At 35.0% G+C, this 24,285-nt stretch overlaps 1 long non-coding RNA gene across 1 annotated transcript in view; it reads left to right on the top strand.

The window, feature by feature from the left end:
- Positions 1 to 17,889: 17,889 nt before the first annotated feature.
- The window catches only part of LOC117038365 (uncharacterized), a 194,252-nt gene continuing 187,856 nt past the window's right edge, over positions 17,890 to 24,285 (top strand). Inside the window, exon 1 of the long non-coding RNA XR_004425662.1 lies at positions 17,890 to 18,163. This is a non-coding gene — a long non-coding RNA (uncharacterized LOC117038365). The remainder of the gene's footprint in view (positions 18,164 to 24,285) is intronic.

Genomic DNA, 24,285 nt, shown 5'->3' with positions numbered 1-24,285 from the left:
AGAGGGAGGGTAGAACTAGAAGAAAATTAAAAATAATTCTTAACCAAGTTCCTACAGAGATTACAGAGATTCAAAGACTTTTGAAAGCAGTTTTATTATATTTTAAAACTAATTATTTTTTATTCCTAAGATCCAAAACTAAGATATTTAAGTACAGAGAAAACCTTTTGTTAGTTTTTAAGTTGAAGCATTATAAAAATTATTTCAGTTGTGAATGAACCACAATGGAAACTGAGTAGTACTTGAACTACATTCTGTTGTTGTAGCAATTACTCATCGCCCCAATATTGTTCCATATCAAGCCACCACAAAACCTCAGTGACAGGCAACAATATAATAATAAATATTTTTGCTCATGGTTCTGTGTTTCAGCTGGACAGTTCAGATAACCTACACTAGGCTCAGTAGGACTCACTCAAGTCTGTAGTCAGCTGTTCATTGGCAACAAGTTGGCTTTTCTGATCTTGGCTGAGCTTTCTGTCCAGTGTAGGCCTTGCCTAGTACAACTGGGTCACCAGGAGCTGCTCCCTGTTTTAATAGTGAAGGCAAAGAGCAAGAGGAAGAAGATGGAAGTGCGCGGCTTCCCCTCAAGTTACATGTGTCCCCTCAAGTCACATGTGTTCTTTAGCTAGAGCAGTCATGTGCCCAAGCCCAGAGTCGGTGTGGGAGGATGTGACTAAATGCTGCAAAATGGAAGGCCAATAGTGCCATCAGTCTCTTTCAACGGGCTGCACCTCAGCTTGAATTCTTCCTAATATAATTTCCTCACCGATGCTTTCTCTTTCATGGTTAAGTGGTGAGCTTAGAAGAAACGGGGATAATTTTTCTGGGATTGGAAGGATGAGATTGCTAAATATTAAATCTGTAGTCTAGGAATATGGCATAATCACAAGATCTTTATTTCTTAGGGGACAAATATGATGTTTCCAGGAAGAGTGCAGATTTTTTTATAGAGGCTTAAAACAAAATTATGATGTGGATAAATTTCTTTCAATTCAATTAAATCCAAAAATGTATCATCTGCAAATAGATATGAATATCTATTTGCTAGATACTTAGAATATGTGATAGATCAATGTTCTTAAACTTTAAAGTATATTTAAAATCAAGGTTTAATGACAGTTTTGTTAAAATTCATATTCTGATTCAGTGTGGTGAGGCACCAAGTGCTTCATTTCCAAACAGCTTCTAGGAGTATCCTGATATTTCTAAGGTCCAAGGACACCCCTTTGAGTAGCAAGGTCATAGATTGCATCTATAAGAAGCAGAGCCTAATGTGCGTAATGAGAGTAAGGCATGTAAGCAGATGAAGCACTCAGTGTAAATGCAATGATAGAAAAATGTCTAGGAAAGTGGAACAGAAAGGAGACGTATTAACTACATTTGCTTTGGAGCAATCAATACATGGAGCTCCTAACGCCATAGCATTGTGAGGGAAGTACGGGTACTTCTGTGTGATGACAACACGTCAGGGAAGTTATTGCAATTGAGTCTGCCATATCATGAATGTGGTTGAGCCATTTGCCCATCTATAGGCTTCAGGTAGTCCATTGACTTGATTAGATATGCTTTTGAGCACTGCCACCCTTGTGACCATATGTAAAAAAGGGGAACATGTAGGCATTGAGATTACTCTAGAGAGACTTTCAAAAGTGGAGGTGTTCTAGGTTGACAGCCTAAATTAATGTCATGACAGGTAAGAGATGATAATGTACTCGAACCATATTTAAAAGATAAGAGTAAAATAAATTAGTGATAGTTTAGTTAAGTAAAGAAAAGTAGGGGAAAAATGGACAGAAATCACCTCTACTTAGCTATTACTATAGATGCAAGAGAAACCACATGTGAAGACTTATTTCTCAAAAGAGTGAAGACTGTTACTGGGAGCAAAGAACTTAAACTATATTCTGGTCCAAAAGACTTATTATGCAAGGAAGTTGATGCTTCATCTCAGAGAGGAAAACAAATTAGAACTCAATGGTAAAATCGAATTCTCAATGTCTTCATCTTTTTTCCAATAAGCTTTTTTGTAAAATTGAATTCTCAATGTCTTAATCTTTTTTCCAATAAGCCTTCTTGTTCTACTTTAGAGTATTTTAGCAGGTAGTCCATTGGAGGTGACTCTTTCCTCAGATGTTGACCTAACAGTGTATTTTTAGAGTTGCTGATTGGCATCTACCAATAGTCAGTATTAGATGTTTATTGTCATTTCTGCATGATTTTATTCTGGGAACCATTCCCTCCTACGTGGTAAACTTGTCAGTCACATCAACCACATAGCAAATATGAGACCCAGCACCTTTTGCTGAGCCGGTCCGTTGTCCCTGGGTTTTGGGTGTTGTCAGAAAACACACATTATGTTCTCTAGGACCACAGATCATAAAGAGGATGTGAGCCTAGAGCCTCACCTGCATTCTTTTTATTAGTTTCAGGTGTACAAACCAATGTAACAGACATGTACACCCCTCACAAAGTGATAACCCCCTCCCCCAATCTACTACCCTTCTGACATCGTATATAGCTGTTACAATTCCATTGACTTTTTTCCCTGTGCTGTACTCCACATCCCATGGTTATATATATGTATATAGATGTATATTTATAATTATATATAATTACATAATTATATATATAATATGTTATGTATTATATATGATATATAAGATACACATTTAATTAAGTATACATATATTTAATTATACTTGACATTCCATGTTATTCAGCTTCAGCTTCAGGTGTACAGCACAGTGGTCAGACATCTACGCCGCCGAAGTGGTCTCCCTAGTAAGACAATGAAATGCAACTGCAATTTTGAAAGAGCCGGCTCATAGAAAAGAGAAGAATGGGAGGGTCTGTAGTCCTGATGGCATTTTGTGCCCTGAGATTCAGCCCTGCTTAAAGCCATGCCAATCCTAGAGAGTAGCTCTGTAATCCAATAACTTCCTTTCGTAGTGTTTAATCTATTTTTGGAAAGATTTTTGTCTCTTATAAACAAAAGGTTCCTGGCTAACTTGCCTCCTAAAAAAAAAAACTGAATAAAATTATCTATCATTACAATTTTAGTGGACTAAATTTCTTCTTGCTCTAGGCACATGCAAACCATCACCTATATAATCATGTAGTTCATGCTAGATAATTGCATAGCACATATGTAGAATGCCAGAAATAAATACAAATGAAATCACAACATACAAATACAAAATGCAAATGAAATCACGATACCCTTTTTGGCTAAGGAGTGATGCCTTTGTTACATACCTTCTTTTTATCGTTTCAGGAACATTTTTAAATGGAGGAAAAAGAAGAGTTTATTTTGTGTCATGGAGGGGACTAACCTTGGTAGCATAATAAAGAATTCAGACCTTTTATAGCAATCAATAGTTTTTTTAAACAGATATTATAATATCTCCAAAACCGAACAAATAAATAAACTAATAACACCATAGGAAAATTCAACATCAAGGGATCAAAAAGTATGAGCATAATGTATTAGCAGTTTCTGGCAGCCTGAGGAGGAATGACAGTGAGAAGAATTATAAAGCGAGGACTGTCAATGTTGAGAGACACATGAGCAGAAATAAAAAGAAGAAAATCTAAGATTTTAATCATTTGCTTCAAGTTACCTAAATAATAATTTTATGAACACCGTCAGAGGTCACATATTCATTTAAACTAATATTTGAAAATACGTTTTTAAATTCTAAACTGTAAACAATCAGTTGCATTTTCTTAGAATTTATACCCTATTATCTGAAGGTCCATTGCAAAACACCTTCAGAGTAATTGTTATTCTTTGCTGGAAAGAGCAGTATTACGTTTCTAAATCCTGCCCACTGTTAAAGCAAACTGGGTACTTTAAACATAAACGCTTTATATTTTGACAATATGCAGACCGAAATTTTTGTATTTCCATAGCATGTGTATATTACCACTTCTAGGCCAAAGACATAGCAGCATCTAAGAGAAGTGAAAACAAACTCTGTAAGAAGCAAATAATTCAGGTGATTTTTGCAGGAGCATTTTTCTCAGTAAATGACACCTACTTTGAATAACAAGTTATTGGTGGTCTATATGCTGACTACAGAGTTTAGTGCCTATTTTTGCCTGAAACTGTCATGGATATATGCTAATTCAGTAAATAACTTTTAGAAATTTAAATAAATATTTTTTACCTAATCTGAAAATAGTTATTTTTTTCCAGATAAGACTTATTTAAAACAAACAAAAAACATTGCCCAGGTCTATGTAATATTTTATATTTGGAATTGTTTTGCCTAAATATTACGATAGAAATAAATTTATTTTACATAATGATGTTTATACATACAGATGGTCCCCGACTTATAATGGTTAGACTTACAAATTTTTGACTTTCCAATGATGCAAACACAGTACGAATTCAGTAGAAATCATACTTCAAGTTTTGAATTTCGATCTTTTCTCGGGCTCGCGATAAGCAGCGCGAGGCTGTCTGGTGATGCTGGACCGCGGCAGTGAGCACAGCTCCCAATCAGCCAGGCCATCCGCCGGGTTAACACCGCAGCCCGAAGTGGGCTGTGTTGCCAGTGGGTTTTGGATACTGTGTTTTGTGTTTTCACTTCCTATTTTGTCTACAAAATGCCCATCTGTGTCTCCTGCTTCTGATGAGAAGAGCAAGGCAATTACTCTTCAGATGAAACTCAAGATAATTACCCAACTGTGGACTAATGGAAGTGTTCTGAGCATGTTTAAGGTAGGCTGGGCTAATCTATCATGTTCAGTAGGGTAGGTGTATTAAAAGCATTTTTGGCGTAAGATATTTTCAACGTATGATGGGTTTATACGTTGGACAAGGTAACAGCTTCATAAGTTAAGGAGCATCTGCAGTCTGTCCCTGTATGTTCAGGGAAAGATAATTACTTATTCATCTCATCACAGTGAAATAATTCTTAGATAATATTCATATGTTTATTGCTCTATTGCTCTCAGTTTCTCCTATTAGAATCTTGTAAGCACATTTTAATGATGCCTAGATACTATTTTACTGCTATTTTATGATTCTCAGTATAACCATTTATTCATGCATCCTGCAATTTATTCCATAAATTACTGAGCCCTCATTGTGGGCACTGCATTGTGCCAGGCATTCTAGAGCAGAGAAAGCTGAATAATTTACAGTTTCAATGTTCAGTGATCTTACAATGAAGACAGAAAGGTACATATAAAGTATCTATACGATAAGGTACTAAGACGGTGAAAACAAATGGGTCACTGTACCCATGTGAGATCAAGTAAGATTTGAAGAAGAAGGGGGGATTTGAACTTTAATTTGAGATACAAATAATATTTCAACAGATACGGAATGAGGAAGGACAAATCAGATGAAAGGGATACCATAAGCAAATGCATAAAAACTAAAAAGTACACGGCATTTGGAGGAATACACTAATAAGTAGTTGCATGAAGGAAAAAAAAAAAAAAAGAAAAACATTGTATATTGTGACCAGGTTTGAATGTCAGCCTGTGGACAATCACTTTACATTGTAGAAAATAAAGAGCTGTGAAAAATGTTTTAAAAAGCATGCTAAGGTCAAGCTATGTTTTTGTTGTTGTTGTTGTTGTTGTTGTTGTTGTTTTTCTAGAGATTAGGGTGTGGGGTGGTGTTGATCTTGCAGTCAGGGAGAATAGGCTCTTCAGAAATGTCTTAGGAAGAGAAATGGAAGTTGAATTAGAGTAGTTACACTGGAAATGTAAAGGAAAAGACAGATGAGTGAAATATTGTGAAAATAGAATCAATATATCTTGGAGACTGGATGGATATTGGAAAGGGAAAAAGAAAAGTCAATGGTCAGTTTGCTATTACAATCCTAGGGGGCTTGGAATTGTTAAATAATTAGTAAAAATGTGTATTTAAGTGGAGATCTATAGGATGTGACAAACGATAAGTGAAAACTAAAGTGAGAAGTGATTTTGGCCAGGTGATTTGATCTGGGAGGTGTAAGCATTTATGGCAGCAGATCCGGTCCTGGCTGATCCTCAGTCATCAAAGGAGGGCAAAAGCTTAACTAAATAAAACTGCAATGACCAAATCCTTGGGTTTGACTGAATCGCTAGAGTAGCTCACAGAACGCAGAGAAACAGTTTACTCACTAGATTACTGGGTTATTCTGAAATGATATAATTCAGGAACAGGCAGATGAAAGAGATGTGTAGGACAAGGTATGGGAACGAGTGCAGAGCGTCCTTGCCAAATTGGAGCCTGACACTTTTCCTGAATCGCCATGTGGTTGACAACCCGGTCCTTTTGGGGTTTTATGGAGGCTTCATTATATAGGCATGGTTAATTAAATTATTGGCCATTGATGATTGAAATCAACATCCAGGCCCTTTTCCCTTCCCAGAGATCAGGGGGTGGGACTGAAAGTTCCAAACCTCTAATCACGTGATTTGTTCTTCTGGCAGGGCAACCAGCCCCCGTCCTTAGGTGCTTTCCAAAAATCACCTCATTAACATGACAAAAGCCACGTTTATTGCTCTCACTCTCACCTCTTAGTATATTTAAGGGTTTTTGGAGCTCTGTGCCAGGAACCGTGGATAATGACCAAATATAGTTTGTATTACTTATTATAAATCACAATATCACACAAGCTGTAACAAGAATGTATGCCTGGAGCTTCTGGGAGTCGTCTTCCTCACTGACATAGAAGAACATCTGCCTGAGAATTACTGCAGCACAGAAGAAATCAGGGCCAAGAAATGGAGAGATGTGTTTATGATAGTACAGTTTGATCACCTCCGTCCAGCTGTGACTAAAGCTGGTGTGCACATAGGCTTTTCTGTGCCATGAGCCAATACATTTCCTTTTCTGCTGAATGGAGTTGGATTTGCATTTTGGTCACAGCAGCAGGAGCCTGATGAATGCACAGGGGCAAAGATCCTATGTGCTTCAGGGAGTATCACTGAACAGGCTGATCATGTGGAGTTCTACAGAGAGATTATAAATTTCCAGGGAACAGGCATTGTCCAGTTGAGAAGCAGTGAGAGCAGGAGTCATGGGTTGGACGTAGTGTGTGAGAGAAGTTGTGGGCCTTGTGGTTGGGGGTGAAGAAATTTCACTTAACACTTCAGGGTAACTTTCTGTTGTGCATTCGATACTTTGGGGCAGAATGAATGTGAACGGAGGAGAAATTTTATTGGTGCGAGGAAGCTAAAGAAATGTATGGCTCAGCTGTTTTGAAAAACTGTTATACAGTTCTTGCTTTTTCTACTCTTTTTGGCTCCCTCACGTCGTTATAATGTCTTTGACCCCAACAAGTGACAACAACTATTGTCTTTGTTGCTAATGACATCTCTGTAGCTAAATTCATTTAGCATACTCTGTTATTATTATTATTGCTCTATCATTTGAAACCATTCCACTCTCCATACTTTTAAAAAACTCTGACCCCTTGGTCTCCCTGACCCTGTCTTTCTGATTTTCTTCCTACCTACACATTCGTTCTCAATCTTCCTCCTGGTTTCTCACCTGAAGCCTACTCTTTAAATATTACCGCATTCTGCTCTTTGATCTCTGGCCCTTTTTTCCTTCTGAGTACATGCAATGTTTCTGAGAAGTGTCACCATTTCCAGTGACTTCAACTAGCCTCCATAAATTAGACTCTTCAAGAGGTTTCCCCTTCAGTCTAGGCCTTTCTTTAAGTGCTGTTTCTGTATTTGAAATACACTCTCCATCCCTGCCTGAATGTCCCATATTTACCCCCACACATGGACATACTAAACTATATCACCAGTTTTTTTGGTGTTTGTCAACTATGTCTCCTCTTCTTTAGTCTTCTGCTCTAATCATGTTATCTGTAATTAATAAGTTCACATGTGAATGAGGAGACATGTTTCCTCATGTTTAACTGGAGCATTTTCTAGGATGATCTTATTACCGCACAGAGTTTAGATACTTTCCTAGTTGAAATTCTTCAACATTTGTGAATTTCTGGAGCACATAATCTCATTTTATCAACTTGCCTCTTCATGCTCTCATTCCTCCTGCTTAAGGTTCTGGTTTTATAACATACTCTTTGTGGTTCCCAGAGGTGTTCATGTTCTCTCATCTTTGTATCAATCCCCTGATATTTATAATACTTGTCATCACTTTTACATAAGCCCCGTTTAGTTGTCATTTTCAGGAAATCTAGCAAGGTACTGCGTCCAGGATGGGAAAGGTTTTCCATCCTATGTGTATCTTATTATGATGCGAACACATCTCTACAGCCCACGCTATTGTTTTTGTATCCTCTGAGCCCTGGCAAAATGCCTCGTGCTCATTCAGCACTGAGAAAAAATAAAGGAGGAAAGAATGAACGTGGTGAGGGACAGAAGGAGGAAGGAAGAAAAGCAGATGATGTCAGGCACTTTGCCGAGAATATCTAATTGCCCCCGATACGTAACTGGATAATATGTAGAGAACTGTGGCCCTGCATGTGCTTTCTTTTAGCAGTCGCTGACGTAGCTGCTGCTACAAAGGACAACATAGGGTGCTTGGGTTGGAATCCCATTTCAGCAGCTTTTTACAATTTGGCTCTGATACTGCCTTAGGCAAGTTACTCAACCCCTCTGTGCCTCAGTTTCCTCATAATTAAAATTATAATCCCAATAGTGCATAGCTGATAGGTATGTTAAGAGCATTAAATAAGTATTTATAAAGTGCTTTAGAAGAGTGCTTGGCATATGGAAATCCTATATGGGTTTAATCAATAAATATAGGAGTGAATGTTAGGAAATTCACTATATAATTTGGAGAGTATTTCTCTATAACCATTTAGTGTGTGTGTGTGTGTGTGTGTGTGTGTGTGTGTGTGTTGAAGAGTACATAATTAACTAAAATATTATTGGCCATTGAGAAATATATTTTAGTATAAAGTTATTACACTCCATGGAAGACAAAATTAGCACTTAAAATATTCCATATTAAACAATTTATCAGTATTTAGACATTTTTTATATTTATATTTTAAACATGAAGAAATACTTGATTCCGAAGTTATGATTTGACTCTGCACACTCAATGTCTTCTTCACACATACAATTATGACAAGAATGCTGCTTAATACCGTTCTCTTATGTGTCCTTCAGATTCTTTGCCTTATAATTGGGGATGACTTTTTTGGAATCTTTTCTGCTACCACAAGAATTGGCTATACAATTTATAAATTAAAGTATGTTATAGATGCACCTTCATTTCAACAGTACAATTCCGAGAGTTTCAGCAAACTTTTATAAGCCCGAGCTCTCGTTTCTGTGAAGAATATGTCTCACAGACTATGCTTTTTGGCTTTGTTTGATGTCATTTCTAGTTAAAATTGTTCTATAACACCTCAGATATGCCTTTAAAGGTAGTCCTCAGACGAGGCAGGCTAGTGGGTCTAGGACTGCTATGATTACTGAGGAAACTAGAGCGAAACCTTGGACAATTTCCTATAGGCCTCGGGAAGTGATTGCCCTTGATGTTTGAAGCATATATTTAAATCCAAACAGTGAAAATGGGGTAAACTATTCTAAGAATGTTTTGAACTATCTACCAGTGCAGTTTGGGCCCACAGGCAGAGGATACAAAGGGATTTAACTTCAGATATAAAGAAAAACAATCTAAAGACAGGAAAGAATTTTAATTAAGTTGAAATGTGAATCAAAATTAACATTGTTCTGGTATGGAATCTCATTGCCATCAGATGCATCATGCCTTAGACAATAGTAAAATTCCAGAAATTCAGTATAGCTTTGTGGCACGAGAAATTTTCTCTGCTCATATGAAAGGCTGAATTTCTTTGTCCTTTTTGACTGCATTGGTAATAACATCATTAGAAATTAAAACTTCAAGGAAAGTGCTTGCCTTTTTTTTTTTTAAGGTCTATAACAATGAATGTGGATATAAACAATAACAAAATGATAGGTGAAGTAGCAACCCAATATGAAGAAAAGAAATATTCCTATTGATTATTTTGAGTTTTTTCCTGCACACATGCTTTTAGTTTCTTTGATTAGGTTATACTGAAAATGTGAGTATGGATTAAAAATTAATATTATATAATTAGATTGCTATAGTAGTAAGGAGTATTATTTTTTTTTTAAATGATGACTTTATACATATTTGTAACTTAGGGAATCCAACTTTTTAAAATAGGGTTTACAAAATACTGACAGTTAAATTAGTTTGAAAATATAGATTTCCAGGAGAGTTAGATGGAGGAATAACAAAAGAGAGAATGTACAGTATAGTGAAAAGAAAGTGAAGTGCTGGAATAGAGAGACAGGTAAAAGGCACAGACAGAAAGGGAAAAAAGAAGTCCAGGAAAATCCAGGAGAGAAATAAAAATAACTGTGTTAAAACAGCAGATTATAATATAAGTGGAAGTAGTGTTAAAATTTTTTTAAAAAAATATTATATTAAATTTTCTTTCCTGTTACTTGAAGAACTCATTCATATTACAGAAATGCTTTAAATTTCATATGCCCATTAATTGTTGTCCAAAGTCCATTCCCTTGTCAAACTCCAATCTTTTCCCTCTTGTGCCATGTAAACAGTGAAGACATTTTGTCACAAGCTCTCAGAGAAATTCTTTAGTCATGATATTTTATTTCTTTAAAATTTGTAGCTTGTAACCTCGTAGCATGTAAACATAGTTCTCTGTGTTGCAGTGTTCTTCTTGTTCATGCACAAGTAAATCTCTATATGTGTCTTCACTGTAGACATTGCAGCATTTTCACCTCTCTTGAAGGCCCTAAGGCCGTTTTTGACCCTCTCACTGTTAGAGTGGGTTAACCTTGCCTCCTAACTTACAAATAACAAAAGAATCTAATATGAACTTCTTTAATATTGCTGTCAAAATTTCCCTGCACATTTCCATGATTTGCTAATCATTTCTATTTTTAAAGGATGAATTGTCATTCCCCTTTTCCAAACTAGCATCTTCCTACCGTCCCCAACCATGACACCTTCAGCTTATTCTGGGGATCTGTCACACCTACATTCCTTTGAATCTTGTTCCATTGATCATTTCCTCTTCTTTTATCATCTTGGACTCATCTATTTATTCCTTCCCTGTGGCTCTTTGCCAAGTCTTTCAATCATGGTCAGTTGCAAAATATACTAAAACACCTTTCTTTAATCCTCCCACTCACTCCTAGAATATGTAGAAAATTATTTCCATATCTTTATCTCTTATTTGCAATTCAGATAATTCAAATCTTGCCTCTACACTATCTTGATTTTATTATATCAAAAGTTAGGAATGATTCCCTAATTGTCATACTTAATCCACTTCTTACTATTTTTGCTAGGTTTTTACAGTATTAACGTTACTGACCAGCATATTCCTCTTGAAAATTCTGCCTACAGTTCAAAGAATGTCATCTCTTTCTTTTCTTTCCATCTTTCATAACTTCTCAGTCTTTCACTGATTCATCATTTTACCAGATTATCTTAATATAGATATATCCTGATGGTCTGTTTTCAATTTTATTGATTTCTGCTCTTTTATGTTTATTTTATTTTGCTTGGTTTAGGTTTATTTTGATTTTTTTTTTTTTTTTTTTTTTTTACTTTCTTAAGGTGGAAGTTTAAATTATTGATTTGAAATCAACTTCTAATCTAATATGAGCATTTATAAATTACTCTCTAAGCATTGCTTTAGCTGTTTCATTCCGTTAGCATTTCTTTAGTGCTTCTTTCTAAATACTGCTGTGGCCACAAAGTTTGGTATTTTATTGTTTTTATTCAGTCAAGTATTTTCTGTTTTTCTTAAGACTTCCTCTTTGATTCATTCATTATTTAGAAGTTTACTATTTATTTTCCAGAAATTTGACAATTTTTCTGTTATCCTCTTATTAGTCTAATTTAATTTCATTGCAGTTAAAGGATATACTTGGTATTATTTCATTGTTTTCAATTTTCTGAGGTGTACTTTATAACCCCCAAAGTGGTCTACCTTGGTGCATGTTCCACGAGCACTTGAGAAGTCTGTATATCTGCTGCTGTTGAGTGTAAAGTTCTGTAGCTTTTCATTAGATCCAGTTGGTTGATGATGTTGTTTATTCTTCTATATGCTTGCTGATTTTCTGACCATTACTTCTATTACAGAAAAAGGAATGTCCTCTATTTTAAATTACTGGCCTAATGCTTTACTGAAACTCCTGATTACTGTCCTCTAGGCTTCAATTTCCTTCCCACTTTCTCTTGAAACCTCAGTATTCTTCCCGTAGTCCTTCCAGCTCTGGTTGTCTAATGGCCACAGAGAGCTACCAGCACTGGAAATCGCATCATGAATATATAAAGAACACTTATAACTCTATAGCAAAGAAATTAAAACCCAATTTAAAAATGGCCAGAGGAACTGAAAGGACAGTTATTTAAAGAAGACATAAAAATGGCCAACAGGTATGTAAAAAGGTGCTCAACATCCCTAACCATCACTCATCATTGCTAATTATTAGGGAAAACTGCAAATCAAAACCACAATGGTACATCACCACACATCAGTTAGAATGGCTATTATCAAAAAAGTAAGGAAAAAACAGGTGTTGGCAAGGGTATAGAGAAAAGGCAACCCTAGTGCACTGTTGGTGGGAATTTAAATTGGTATAGCCACTATGGAAAACAGATGGAGGTTCCTCAAAAAATTAAAAATGGAACTAATGTATGATCTAGCTATCTTACTTCTGGGTGTTTATCCAGAAGAATTGAAATCAGGATCTTGCAGAGATATCTGTACTCCGATGTTCATTGAATTACACACAACCAAGATACAGAAACAACCTGTGTCTATCAAAGGATAAATGGATAAAGAAGATGTGACATATATATTTTCCATTGTGATACATATACTGAAATATTATATGTGACATATATGAGTATATGATACACACACACATACACACACACACAGAATATTCCACCATGAGAAAGAAGGAAATTCTGCCATTGGGACAACTTGTATGGACCTTAGCGCATTATGCTAAGTAAAATAAATCAGAGAAAGACAAATATTGTATGATATTACTTACATGTGGGATCTAAAAGGACAAACTCAGAGAAACAGAAAGTAGAGTGGTGGTTGCTAGGTGATGGAGGGCGAGGAAAATGGGCAGACATTTGTTAAAGTGTACAAACTTCCAGTAATAAGAGTTATAAATTTGGGGACCTAGTGTACACCGTGGTGATTATACTGTATAATATACTTGAATGTTGCTAAGAAAGTAGGAATATTTAAACTGAATTTGCTTATAAATGACCTAATAGAGAGCACTGGCTGAGAACCCGAAATCTTTTAAGGAGAAATAAAATAAATGAGATAATATATTTTTGGCCAAATAAGCAGCAAAATATTAAATTATTTTCCATTTTTTGATCATGTATTAATAAACGGTTTAAATTGTCTAATGCTAAGAATGGCAATTAAAAAATGACTAAAATTTTAACAAAACTGGTAACAGGAGGTTGATTTTATAATTCTGGTGTATTAAAGTTTTCCAACATACAGAGATACACAATTAATATATATATTTACATGTACTGGGGGTGCTAACACTTTGGTCAACGTTGCTCAAGCGGTAGTTCACCATAATCGAAAGTGTCTGGATGCTGATGGTCACCACGTTGGTGCTAGCACCTCTTGTAATTGCAGAAGTCAAACTTCACTTGTATTCATCTTTTGTTATCGGAATATATTATTACAATTTTAATAGTTTTTTTTCCTTTCTTAAGATGTGTATCCATTTTTTTGGCACCCTCTGGATATGTAATTTAAGGACTAGGCTTAAATTGTGGAGCTAGCAAATCTGAAATCTGTAAGGCAGGCTGGCATGCTAGAAACTCAGACAGGATTTCAAGGCATATTCCTTCTTCTCCCCAAAATTTCAGTTTTTGCTCTTAAGGTCTTTGACTAATTGAATGAATCTGACCCATATCATGCAGGGTAATCTTTATTTAAAGTCAGTTGATTCTACGTGTAACCACATCTACAACATACCTTCACAGCCACAACTAGATTTGTGTTTGATTAAATAATTGGGTACTATAGCCTTACCAAGTTGACACATAAAACTAGCCATCACATCTGGTCATCTGGTTTTGTAGTTTGCTGTCTTTTAAAGTGAGACATATTTTAGATATATCATATATAATATGTGTTTATATCAATTCAATTATTAATATTGGTAGTCAATAATTTAATCAATATTCATTAATGTGAATGTATAAAATATATATTTTTATATTCATTAATTCAATTATTTTTACTAAAGATTTACTATGTACTAGGTATTTATTGTGATTTGTTCTGAGTGCACATATAATAAATATGATATTGTCCCCATATACTTCAGAAGTTTAAATTTCAATGAGATGAAATTTTAAGCCTTGGCTTTGTAGACGTATATTACCCCCAGTTTTTTCAACTTGAAAAAAAGCTCTAAAGTACTAAAGTACATTTCTTTCATTAAGTATTACCTAGTGATTATATGTGTAAGGCACTGTACTGTGTGCTCTACATACTTTAAAAGGTAAAAAAAAAAAAAAAAAAAAAAAAGGTACCCTTCCCTCAAAGAGTTTATAACCTGCTAAGAATCCATTTAGATCTTAATTCTGTCATGTCATTTGTGCAAATTGCTGTAGTTTAAACTTCTGTTTCCTTATCTGTTCAATGGGAATTATACTAGATATATTTCAATAAGATTTCTTCATGGTCCTAAAATATTATCATTTTCACTATTCTTTGTATAGAAAATTATTTTATAGTGGGTAGAAATGGACACATTATTTATAATTTATGTGATTCCAAGTAGGAAATTAGTAAATGGTTGCTTGTATTCAAGTAGTGAACTCTAGATATATTTTCTCTTATTTAGATTCATAGCTATCATAAAACGATTAAAGTTAACCTCAAAGACTGATGGAGAAAATTACCAATAAGTAGGAAATACAGTGGCTAATAGCAAAATATGGACTTTAACATTATGTAAACAGTAAATGAACATTACTGTTTTGAGTTAGTCAACGGGTTATGAAATATATATGTGATCAAAATATACAGTGAATGTTGAAATAAAAAAATTATTACATAAAAGACACATTGCCATTAATCCCCCTCAAAATACTCCCCCTCACTTCAAACATACTTATACCATCATTCTTGACACTTTCTGAAGCAGTTCTGGAAGTCCTCTTTCTTGAGTGTCTTTAGTTACACTGTTGTGGCTGCCTCGATGTCCTGGAATGTTTCAAAACGTTTACCTTTCCTGGTCATTTTGACTTTGAGGAAGAGCCAGAAGTCACACCGTGCCAGATCCAATGAATAAGGTGGATGAGGACACACTGTAATGCTTTTGTTTGACAGAAATTGCCATATACCAGAAATGATGTGTGACACGGAGTCTTTTTGTTGTAAACAAAGAATATGGTGAATTCTGCCGCTGAGTGTCATCCAATAGAAAGGCAAGGATTTTCAACACAGGAAGCAGCACATGGAACCTTAGTAACTGTGTGTGACAAGTTTCAACTTGTTCAGTGCAGTCAGTCGGGTGTGAGCTACGGGTGTGAGAGAAGGTGAGTTTTAAAGTGTGCTGTAAATTATCCTCTATCATGACAACACTCCGTGTCACACATTGCTTCTGGTATATTACAATTTCTGTGAAATAAAAACATTGCAGTGTGTCCTCATCCATCTTATTCACTGGATCAGGCACCATGTGACTTCTGGCTCTTCCCCAAAGTCAAAATGATTCAGGACATTCAGGCAGCCATGACAGTGCTGCTAAAGACACTCACGAAAGAGGACTTCCAGTACTGCTTCAGAAAGTGCCAAGAATAATGAGATAGGTGTGTTTGAAGCGGGGGGGGGAGGGGGGGTATTTTGAGGGCGATTAATAGCAATGTGTCTTTTATTGCAATAATTTTTTTAAATTTAAACATTCACTGTATTGTTTTATCACACCTAGTGTGTGTGTGTGTGTGTTATTTGAGGTTTGAGTATTTGAAAAGCTGTAGTGTATGTCAAAGATTATTACTTTGAAATCACATTATTGTTGGCCTTCAAATTAAAACTTATTTTCAAAATTTGGCAATTCAAGACTAAAGGAGCCCCTGCATAATAAAATACATAGTATGAATACAAGGAGGTAAAGTTTTCTTCATGCTTGTAAGAAGCCATTCACTCTAATTGTATTCATTTCCATAAAAAAAAAAAGTGCACAAGGCAATGGTATCATGATGTTATTAGTGGTATACATGTTTGGTGCTTTATGAATTGGAGGGAAAAGATACACGATTTTGTATATCCTTTCTTCATGAGGAAAGAGCAAACCTATTCTGTAATGGAACTGCCTGAAAGTCTCAGTGCTCCCCAAAGCTTCATTCTTCATATTTGCTTTCTATTTTCATAGCGATGGGAATGGAATGTGGTCCTCAGCACTCAGCCATTATCCTGCCCTCTGTGGCAGGAGCCTTTGACTCAGGCCCGAGTTCACTTATTTTTACAAAGATCCTGAGATGCAGCCAGCCTCACTTAGCGATATTTTCACTCTTGCTCAGCTCATTTAAAAATGGAGAGCCTCACTGGTTCTATTTTCAGAGCCTTTCCAATTTCAGCATGAAACTTTCTGCAAGAAAACTGCTGTTTGTAAATGATTGAAGACAAAGCACATTTTTTCCCCACTTTCCTGATTCTGTCTTGGCTATTAAGTTCCATAGAGCCCTTTACTCTCCACTTTATTCATAAGGATATTACCCAATCTGACAATACTTTTCTCAAGAGATTTCCAGATAGTACACACTCTTTTTATATGGTGGCAGATGCTTCACTGTTTTCATAAACTGCATTATGGAGTAAATCCCCAACATGGATGTCCCAATGCTTGCCTTGTTTGGTACTAAATAATTGGAATTGTTTATGACTAATAGTGAGTCAAAAGGAATTGATGGGATTGGCATTCTTTCTGACTTTTCTGTTATCCTTTTATGGTTTTGTTCTTTACCATATGCTTTTTTCAGCTGAATCCTTGGTAGGTTTTTATAACAACATGAATGGAAGAGCTTCAAATTTGTAAGCTATAATTTCCCAGTTTTCTCCCAAGCATTGCTTTCAGTGACCTTTCATTAATTAATTAATTTTCATGTAATGAATTTCATGACCAGGGATATAGAAATAAATGGCAATTAAAAAACATGACCTCATCTTGCCTGCAATTATGGTTTGTAGCTTGCTTACTCTAGTGCTTCTCAAATTTGAGTTACATCAGAATCACCTAGAAGGCAGTTTGAAACCAACTGGACTTTTGTGTCCCATCCAGAGTTTCTGTACTTCTTGGGGGGTGGGGCCTCAGAATTTGAATTTCTAACAAGTTCTTTGGCGACACGGCTGCTGCTGGTCAGAGAACCATGCTTTGGAATCACCTCTGTGGGACATAAGATAATAGCAGAATTGAGTCATTTTGTTCTAATAAAGTACCAGGCTGTCATTTGCTGAAGAGGGCACAACTGGCATGATATTTAAGAAATAGCTATGCCCTTCTCTTCTTAAAACAGTCCACTTTCCGTAAGCTTAGCTCTTGTGTTCTGTAAATACAACTTGAAGGAATGGTCATATTTCTGACAACTCATGAGGCTTACCAAGGTCGATTTTGTTTCCTATATCACTTAAAATGTAATTCTACTTACAATTGCTTGGCATGGATGACTGCACTTTTTTTTTAAATGTACATAATACTTTTTGACACTGGGAAATAAGAAGCTATGAAAATAAGCCTGATAAAGTACGAAAGAAGTCTTTCCTTAAATGGTCACAATCTGCCAAGAGCTGATAAGGAAAAAAGGATCCTGTGGGGACAATGGCAAGAAACTTACAGCCATCAAATCCATGTCAGCACTGGGTGAGAACACAAATAGAATTCCAGATAATTCAGAACAAATACTACAAATCAGAGACTAGCCCAAAACCTCTTTTTAATCTCCCACTTTTGAAAGACAACTAAGGAGGACCAAGGACATTTGGCAACTCCACACTAATAGTTACTGGGTGCCTTTTGTCTTTCTTCTCTTGATCGCAAGTTCAATTTGTCTGCAGTAAAAAATTTTCTCTATGGCATATATCATTTCATCTCCAACATGAAATGCTCAAGAAGAGACTGAGGCAGAGCAAGGGTAAGTTAATTATTGAACTTCTGTGGTAATTATGATGAATTATTCTAGAGCAACGGAGTAGTGCTTAGCAAATTTCTGTTGTGTCTTTATACACTGTGTTCAAAGAGCTTTCAAGCTATGAAGTGTTATTGGGAAAGGATATGGTCAGATGAAGTTAAAATAAGTAATCGTAGATTCATAGAGACACAGACATTACAACGTGGTTAATTATTCCTTTTATGATAACAGAATTTTTTTCACAGACTATTGCATAAAAAGTGTCTCAGATTTCTTATATTTTAAATTTTGACATTAAAATGGGTTACGTGGCAAATGTTGATGCTACTTCTCACACACAGTAGTTAAAATGAGTGGCGACAGATAACGAATCAAATGAAGTTTGTGAATTATAAGATGCTGCGGTTTGACATACTCTAAAAGTAGTTGTGTAGCAAACGTGGGATAAAAGCTCATAACATTAATATCCATTAATCATCAGAAAAGTGCTATGCTCAAGACACTCTTCTAAATACCTTACATAGTTTATATAATTTAATCTTCCTCTCCCCTGCATAAAGACACAATAACTAAGTCTGTATTACCGCTCACACTGAACAGATAAAATATTTTGGGGATGCCATACATTACTTCCTAGGCTGTGAACTGCACAAGACATGGCATTGCATGAAGTTTGTGGAATCTTAGGTTTGTGGAGGTCAAACAATTTGGCAAAGTTCATGCAAGTACTAAATGCTGAGATAGAATTTGTCCCCATGCTTATTGTTTGAATTTACATGAATGCAAGATTATATTAATGCTTTCAAGACCATTTATATGTCCAAACAAACTTCTCTTACTGATAAAGATAACTTAGTTGGAATGAGTCTGCCAAGGTGGAATTTCACCAAAGTTGGCTAAAAAGGTAAATGCCGTTGAAACATGGAGGATGTGAAGTAGACAAAGATCTTTATAGTATAGGTATATCTGTATAATATAGAAGCATCCTGCTTAATTTACGTGCAAAAAAAATCGAGAAAAAAATTTGCAGTGTTTTGTGGAATTATAAGTAGGAGATCCAGGGTGAGATAACTCAGTGGCTTTTTTTTTTTTCTGAATATCTATGAAATAAGAGGAAATAGAGACTCCTTAAGACAGAAGCAAGGATATTAATTTTAGATACATTTTCCTTTTTATTATCAATTTCCTCTTCTTGTTCCAAATTGTGAAATAATATTTGTATTTGTATTTTTCTAAATGTTTATCATCCTGAATTCACTACTTAACTTGTCAGTAGCATAAGGAGTTTCTATGAGGAGTTGATCAAGACAGTTGATGGTATGAAAATACACTAGTGTCCTGGAAAAATAAATTAGAACAATGATTCTGGAGGGGAAGCATCTCTCTTGGTATTGTGATGCCTGGGCCCAGCTTTACTCATTGTTTTGCAGAAGCTCTGAACCAAATTGTCAGCTTCCATATACCTTCTAGCCAGGATAGATAGAATTAAAGAGAGAACATTTAAAATCACATCTATTTTTCTTTTAAATAATTTCAGTGGCCTAGGAGAGGTATAAAAGGATAAGAGGCAAGCAGGTACAAAAAAATTATTCAGAAAAGTAGTAGAGAAAATAGAATGGCTTGAAAGCCAGAATATTTGAATCAACTTAGAAAAAGCATAAAGCTAGCAGCAGGGGGAGATTGAATAAAATGACAGGATGTTAATGTAATCAAGAACATATTATGCCCCCCAAAATACCTAAGAATTGGAAAAATGATTTGAAATAAGTTAATGACAAAGGTACATTTTGCATAAAAATGGTAGGGCAAAATAGACTGATGTTAATTTAAAATCCTGTGTAACAGAATGAAAGAATAGAGCTATAACTTCTCTATCTTGATTGTCACATGGTATTAATCATAAGTTGTAATAAAATCTTCTAAGTTATAGCATTGTAATATACCTGAAATATTTAACTGAAGCTGAATTAAGAAAAATCTCATGCTTTTATAATTTCGAAATAGGGATAGTTCATTAAGATAGCAAACATAATTATTGCATAATTTTTAAATGACATCCTTATATAGCCAAATGAAAACATGCAGGTACAAATTGTTTTCTTTCAAATGAACACTACTATTACTCACTACTTAATTTAATGCCCAAAACTGATTACAGCATCTCTTCCTTCCCTAACTATAAATTTATCAGCAATGATTTTCCTTTGTAAAAGTAATGTTAGAGTAAAAAACATTGGCATCGGTCTAAAGGGAGCTTTTATACGTCTAAGAAGTAATTACCAGAAGAAATCAGGCTGCATCTCAGTTAACGTTTACTGACAGGAGCAAGGAAAAATGAACAGACTATTTTGTAATACAAAATTTACCTATTGCACACATGCATCATTGAACAAATACGCCCAAAAGATGCATCAGGGCTTATGTTCAGGGGATGTCATCCTGAAAAATCATGCTAGGACTTATTTTCGGTTAGGTTTTATTTTATTTATTTTATATAGTGTCTTGCCATTATGTAAGAAATGTAGATAGGGAAGACAGTATTTATGGTGAACTGAATAAAAATGTAGGTGCCAAATACATAAGTAAAATAGATTTTCATTCATTCAATATACTTAAGTGGGAGTAACTAACATGGTCTTTTTCTCATGGAATTTACATTAATTGAAGTTTCTTAAAGAGAGTATTTAGAGGTTCAAAGTGTTTGCTCTGGAGAATGAGAGGCAGTTGATTGAAGACAGAGAAAGGCATAACTGAGAGCACAGTAGAGATTGGAGAAGATACAATTGGCGCTCTTGAAAATAAATGTATTTAATCTAGAGGCATTCAGCAGCCTGTTGGTAGCAGTAGAGATTGTGTATAATTTACTGCATTAGTTTGAGGTGTAGCAGAACAGTAGGTGGTCCTAGATGTTTTGTGTGAATTTAAATTGCTCAAAGGATGTAAGAGAAGAAGTCTGTTAACTAATATTGCAGAAAGCTTAAGGTAAAAAGTACCCATTGGATTTGTCAAACAGTAGGAAACTGTCATTAGGAATAGCTGTTCCTAGAATTGCACAGGTGAAAGCCAGATTATAGAGGCTTAAAAAGTATGTAGGAGGTAAGCTGATGGAAAGAGCAAGCAAAAGGTAATCAGTCTTTTCCAATTCAACAGAATGTCATATTGATGACAAACTGGGAGCAAAAATTATGGGATCCCAGACAAAATCTCTCAGGCATCACATTTCCATGTTTGAACTGAAGCCTAGACTAAGTCAAGAGTGAACTCAGTGCATACACAGAAATCAACTGGTCTGCTCTATCAACATTGGTGGTGAGAAAAATCCCACTTTCTTTGTTTTAGTGTGGGAAAACTCACACAACATAAAATTAACCACTTTAAAGTGTGCAATTCAGTGGCATTTAGTGTATTCACAATGTGTGTAACTTTTAAAAATGCTCACTTTTAATAAGCATAGTGCATTTTAAAACATAAAACCAAATAGCTTGACGGAAAAAGTATTGGGAAAGTATTTGACTCTAGAGAATATACAAGCAAAAGGAAGCAAAAATCAAAATCTGAAATAGATATTGGAATGGTTCCACTCTTTGTTGATAATGGCTTTATGTGGTCTAAGATATCTAACAAAGTGCTACTTCAGCTCATCAAGGGTTGTGGCAAAGCAATGGTTTTCATGATAGTTTTACGTGTCCTTATAGTTAGCTGTGTGTACATGATTTTGCAAGTCCAGTCATATCTTGGAGTTATAAATCTCTTAAAGAATGTTAGGTTTTTTTATGTTTTTTTGTTTTTTTTATGGATTTCATTTTTTATGGGTTTTGTTTTTGTTTTCCCTAATAGAGAACGTATCTCTTCTAGAGCAGGCTATTGAAAATCAACATTAAGATAATTTAGAAAAAGCTTTAAATTGACTTTCCTAAACCTATGATTAGAGAAATTATTTCTAGGAATTATATTTGACTAAATGAAAGTTCAGGAAAGGGTTTTGGCATTTGGAGAAATTTGAGTAAAATGGAAGAACTGCCACCCATGAATGATGAGAGTAGGTCTCTTTTGTTGTTTTGGGAGAGAAAATACAGGCTCACAGAGAAATGTGGAAAAGGAAAGAGGGGACAAGTGGGTTAAGGATGAAAGAGTCATGGTAAAGGAGACATATATGTGAGCAGTCCAGCTGCTTATTTTCTTTAATAGGAGAACTTAGGTAAGTATTTACACTGCTTTCTTTTATTAAAAACATGATGACTTTAACTCAGATCATTTCGTTTCTGCTAGAAACATGAGATCATGGATAAAAGAAAACTCTAAAAATAATATGTAATCAAACAAAGGAATGACAGGAAAAATTCAAGTACAACAAATAATAAAAATCAAGAAGGTGTGCGCGGATGGCCCTATCATCCATAGTGATGTCTATTCTATATTTAGGCTTTAAAGGCTGAAACCCAGCCTCTAATCTATCTAGGAAGACAACAGAGATGACCTCAGGCTGTTGAAGTTAAACTCTACTTACTAACCCTGCATACAATACTGCTTGAAAATCCTTCCATAGAGGTTCTCTATCCATTAAAAGTAAACTAGAAAAACCCTATACACACAGAATGGCTGTAAAATTTCTGTTTTGTCTAGAGTCTTGAGAATAACAATAAAAAAGGCAGCTGGAAAAAAAAATGAACCCCTGAGGCCAAACACATTTATACCTAGATCTCAAATTTACAATATTTACCTCCAAATTTTTTAGGAGCATTGAAACTTATATAACATTGTCAGAAATAAGAAAATTGAAAGAATATAATCAGATGTGAAAAAAAAGAAGTGTGATAAAATTAGCTCATAAAACGCAATTATAAATCATGAAAAGGGCGGCTGGATGGCTCAGTTGATTAGAGTGTGAGTTCTAAACAACAAGGTTGCCGGTTCAGTTCTGCATGGTGGCTGCACCTCCTGCAACTAAAGACTGAAAACAGCTACTGGACTTGGAGCTGGGCTGTGCCCTGCACAACTACCTTTTCCCCAAAAATAAGACCAGGTCTTATATTAAGTTGTGCTACAAAAGACGCATTGGGGCTTATGTTCAGGGGATGTCATCCTGAAAAATCATGCTAGGGCTTATTTTCGGTTAGGTTTTATTTTGGGGGAAACACGGTAGATTGAAGGACAAAGAGTTGGAGCTGATGGGCTCTGGAGAAACACACTGTTCCTCAATAAAACAAAAACAAAAACAAAAACATGAGAAGTGCGCTTCCATCAGAATTAGGATCTGCAAGAAGCAGACATTGACATTAAAAACTAAAAATAATAGGATAATAAGAAGGAAAGTACTAAATATACATGTTTAATGTGACTGAATAACAAATGAAAAAAGAGCCAATTAAAAAAACTAAAATAGAATATGTAAGTAATATATATATATATATAATAATTGAACTGAGGGCTCAATGGAAAGACTATAACTAAACAGAGAATTAATTCTATTTAGACATAACTAAATAGAGTAGTGAACTGAGAGCTAGAGCTGTTAGGTGTTAGGAAATCACCTAACATAACACACAAACAGCTAAGCAATGAGTAATAGTAACTCAGGGAGCACCAGAGATTTCCTCAGATGTTTATGATGTTAATCTGGAGACTGGTTATATGTACATGCTTACTTTGTCAAAATTCATAGAGTTGTACAAATAAGAATGACCTACTTCTATAAAGGGGTAAACATATTACATACAAGTATACAAAATATAGAATGTATAACATCTGAATTTGTAAAGGGGAAAAGATAATAGAAAAAGTTCTATTAATTTTAGAGAAGTCTAAAATGGATTAAAAACAATAAGGAAAATAAACATGATGAGTAGATATATAAAATACAAAATAAAATGATTAGAATGAGTCCAAATATAAATTTACTTCTTTAAAAGATACAGAAGATGTCAGATTTGATAAAATATCAAATTTTATTTAAAAGACCCTTACCTAAACCATAATGACTAAGAAAGCTTAAAATTCATGAAATGGGAAAGGATCAACCAGGTATTACACATATAGCAATAGCAATATATAATCAAGTAGACCTTAATATAAATACTTTTATACAGATAAAGGGAGCCATTAACTAATGATACAAAGTAATAATT

This window comes from Rhinolophus ferrumequinum, chromosome 18 (assembly GCF_004115265.2).
Source record: "Rhinolophus ferrumequinum isolate MPI-CBG mRhiFer1 chromosome 18, mRhiFer1_v1.p, whole genome shotgun sequence".
Taxonomy (NCBI): Eukaryota; Metazoa; Chordata; class Mammalia; order Chiroptera; family Rhinolophidae; genus Rhinolophus; species Rhinolophus ferrumequinum.
This window is presented reverse-complemented; position numbering and strand designations above follow the sequence as displayed.